Source organism: Urocitellus parryii, chromosome 3 (assembly GCF_045843805.1).
Source record: "Urocitellus parryii isolate mUroPar1 chromosome 3, mUroPar1.hap1, whole genome shotgun sequence".
Lineage (NCBI taxonomy): Eukaryota > Metazoa > Chordata > Mammalia > Rodentia > Sciuridae > Urocitellus > Urocitellus parryii.
The window spans coordinates 23,432,180-23,436,401 of record NC_135533.1 but is presented as its reverse complement, the minus strand read 5'-3'; the positions used below and the strand labels follow the sequence as shown (position 1 = coordinate 23,436,401).

Genomic DNA, 4,222 nt, shown 5'->3' with positions numbered 1-4,222 from the left:
AAAATCCAAATGTGTGGCTGGACAAATTTTGCTTACACCTCAAAAAGATCAAAAAGTTGAAGCACAGTGAGTGTGCATCTGCTGGACATAAAGCCTAAGTGTCAGACTTTTGATCTGACACTTGAACTTAGCATGCAGAGGGAAAGTCTGTCATAAGTCTCTCATGATTAAGTGTGTTTGCAGTGCTTAGAATTCATTAATCTAGAATTGTTTGCTGTGAATTAATTAATCTAGAAATGTTTGGTGTGAATTAATTAATCTAGAATTGTCTGCTGTGAATTGATTGTGTCTATTGCAGTGCTTTGCATTAAGGATTTTCGTTTTCTTGATTGAGAACTATAGAGGGGGTGGGGCTGGGGCTCAGCAGCAGAGTGCTCGGCTAGCATGTGTGAGGCGCTGGGTTCGATTCTCAGTACCACATAAAATAAATAAATAAAATAAATGTTTAAAAAACCTTAGGTGTCAACAAAGAAACCATAATAAATTTTTTTAAAAGAACCTATAGAGTGAAATTTTATTGAGTGATTTGATGAACAAAACATTGAAAAGGGCAAAAAAAAAAATGTTGGAGCACTTTATCCACAGAAGACCTTTTAGAGTATGTGGGGCCTTCCTGACTGCCCAGAGCTGCTGTCATGGCGGTCACTCTGTGGGGCTTCTTTTCCATCTTTGCCCAGAGTTTGGAAGTACCCAGGGCTGCAGCCAAGGGATCGAGAGAGAGTGGGGTCAGCCTAAGAGATCGAGAGAGAGTGGGGTCAGCCTAAGAGATTGTTTCGAGATTGAGGGGCATGCAGTTGTTCCAGGGGTGAAGCCTCAGGACTGGATCTGAGTGCTTATAGACAGAGAAGAGCACATCGGCTTTCTTAAGACAGATTGGAGTTTTGGGGTTCGTGATATATCTTCTGGGTCTTATGTAGTGGAAGTTATTTCTCCAGCTTACAAGTTTGACAGAGCTGATATCACTTCAAAAAGAAAAATGAGAGCAAGATACATGAATTATATCAAAACATCAGAAGTGGTCAGACTGCCCTATCCTGTCCAGTGAAATCTTCAGGTCCACAAGAGGGTAGGAATGACGATGGGATGAGTTAGACATCATTACCCTAAGTAAAAGTATGAAGACACGAATGCTATGAAAATACTTTGTGTTCAACCAGTGACTTAAAACATTGTGCTCTATATGTGCAATATGAAATGAATTGCATTCTGCCATCATGTATAACAAACTAGAAAAATAAATAATTAAAGAAAAAAAGAAATCTTCAGGTCCACCTTCTTACTTTATTAAAAGGGAATCATGGGGCTGGACAGACTTTCTTATGATGATGATTCTTCCATTATTGATATTTGTGCTTCTGCCCAAAGTGGTCAACACAAGTGATCCTGACATGAGACAGGAGATGGAGAGTCAATGAATACGCTGAATTCCAACATGAATTGCCTGATATATCTGAGTTCATGACAAGACTCTTCTCTTCAAAATCACCTGGCAAATCTAGCAGTGGCAGCAGTAAAACAAGCAAAAGTGGGGCTGGCAAAAGAAAGTAGTCCGGTAGTTCACAGTAGGTATTTGCGCAAACACAGCGACACTGGGTGGCATCCAAGTTTTGAGGGAAAACCATGTGAAGAAACTGGTATAAACTTGAGTCATCCTGAAAGTTGATTTCTTATAACTGTTGTATATGCTATCTTGTTAACAGATGTTTTATACTTGGTACACAAGAAAACCCAACTTTCATTCTTTGTCTGTATGAGGTCAATATTGATGTCACAGTGTCCTATAGAAAATGACATTAATAAATTATATGAAGACTATAAAGGGAGAAAGGGAGAGGGAGAGAGGGAGAGGGAGAGGGAGAGGGAGAGGAGAGAGAGAGAGAGAGAGAGAGAGAGAGAGAGAGAGAGAGAGAGAGAGAGAGAGAATGTGAGCCAGTCATGGTTGTACATGCCTGGAATCCAAGCAGCTCTGGAGGCTGAGGCAGGAGGATTCGAAAATTCAAAGCCAGCCTCAGGAATGTAGGGAGGCCCGCAGCAACTTATCAAGATCCTATTTCTAAATAAAAATATAAAAAGGGCTGGAGATATGGCTCAGTGGTTAAGCATCCCTGGGTTCAATCCCCAGTACCAAAATAAAATAAAATAATAGAAAAAAATAAAATAAAGAGTATGTAACTCATACATAAATCCTCTCAGCTATTTTGGCAAACACTAAATGTGGAGGAAAGATCAGGGAAGGACCTGTGAATAAGCCTCTTGCCTGATGGAGTGAATCCCCAAGACATATACAAGAGATCCTCTAGCTTCTTGAGAATATTATTCCAGCAGAAATACTGCCAACTTGAATTGAAAAGGACAGAAAGGATAAAGTGTTAAGAAGGTTAGTGGATCCCCAGAATTCACTGGTAAGAAATAGGTTGATAAAACTACTCAGCTACAAACACCAGCTACGTTTCAACAAAAGGAAAGATGACTCAGAGAGAGCTGAGCTTTGAGTCCCAAGAGGGAAGCCTTGAATTACCGAGGATCATTCCCAAGTCTGAAAACTTAATGTTATTTGTCTGTAGACTTTGAAATTTTATGTGACTGGTGATTGCTCAGGTTCTTCCATTTTCTCCCCATCTTCAGTGGGAATGCCTGCACCTATGACCTGATGCCTGTGTCTCCATATTTCGGACCCAGATAAGTTGTTTTCTAGCTTCAAACATGCACAGGTGGAAAGGAATTTTGTTCCAGGATGGACTAGATCTACAGCCTCACCCATGTTTAATAGAGATGATATTATATGTGATTTCTGAGCTGATGACACTTAGATGACATTTTGGACTTCAGTATTAGTTAAGAATTTCCGGGACCTAGGAAGTGAGTATCTTGCAGGTGGGTCAGATTGGATCTTTGGGGAACAGAGGGTGAACTCAATTTTGTTATATCAGAAAAGGAATCTAACATAAGTGTCAAATGATACCAACAGACACTTATCTTTTTATTTTTTAAAGCCAGAACATTTATTGGATGGTCAATTGCTGAAACTTCCAAGAGGAACTGGATGCTGTACAGCTGCCCTCTTGGGTTTAGGAGTTGTTCCTTCATGGAATCCACGCCTGAATCTGTGGTATACAATTTTTAGGTGCCTCATTAGACCAGTCCTGGTGGTATTTCCTCTTTCAGCCTTGGCACGCCAGTTACACTTTCTCTTGCACTTGGCAGGGTAGCCACATTTGCCACAGGTCGACTTCTAAAGGTGGTAGGCCTTAGAGCCCCAGCGGTGGCACAACGTGTGCATCTTATTACGACGTTTTCCAAATGACAAGGTTCCCATCATCATCATCTCACTTCTGTCACAGAAACCAAAGAATCCAATAGATACTTTTTGACCTGCACCCTATGATACCATTTCTAGTTTCTTCCATTGGCTCTTTAGCCCCACATATTCCTTTTTACCCTTATTTTCTTGGTACTTCTTCTCAGTCTTTATGGTAATTCCTTCCTCTATTTGTCCCTTGAATGTCAGGACAGTTCAGAATGCAGTCCTGCTCCTTCTCTTCTCAGTGAAATATCATATCTTTGGATAATTCAATCAATTCCCTCAATATCCATATGTACCTCTACCCAAGCTTGTGTCTCCATCCCAGACCACTCTCCTGACCCCTGATCCATTTAATCGTCTGCTTTCAGGATGTCTCTGTGTGGGTGTCCCAGCAGACATTGCAAACTCATCCTTTAACCACACCCTACTCCCCTGCCCACACATCCAACTTTTGCCTTTCTTTCCCGCCTCCCTCCCTCCTCCCATACTCCTCCCACTCAGCACCTTGGCACCCTCAGTTCTCACTTCCTTGCTGAGCAAAGCCAGCATCCCCTTGCAAACTGCTACTCCGTTTAGCATGCCCTTCTTTCCGTTCTCCTTCCAGGCTGAAAGCTGATGGTCCCTCAGGACTTATTTCAAGGAACACCTACTTTGGGGGGGGGGGATTGCTCCCTCCTCTTGATATTTCAACCTGGCTTCCTCTTCTGTGTTGCCTTAACAGCCTGACTACATGCATTTACTGGTATGTGCAGCCAACACAAGCATTGACTGAGCACCGCTGGTACTCCTGACACCACACTCGGCTCCAGGGTACAAAGGAGAACAGGATTCTGTCTCCATCATCACACCGAAGTTTAAAGAAGAAAACAAGGACTCAGGCAATGACACTTGGTATTGCAACTCAAGGAGGGTTGGGGA

At 42.0% G+C, this 4,222-nt stretch overlaps 2 pseudogenes; one reads left to right on the top strand and one right to left on the bottom strand.

The window, feature by feature from the left end:
* The first annotated feature begins 635 nt into the window (after window positions 1-635).
* LOC113185607 (endoplasmic reticulum membrane protein complex subunit 7 pseudogene) lies at window positions 636-1,548 on the top strand (annotated as a pseudogene).
* A 1,465-nt stretch (window positions 1,549-3,013) lies between these two features.
* Window positions 3,014-3,322, bottom strand: LOC113185613 (large ribosomal subunit protein eL37-like; annotated as a pseudogene).
* Window positions 3,323-4,222: the final 900 nt, after the last annotated feature.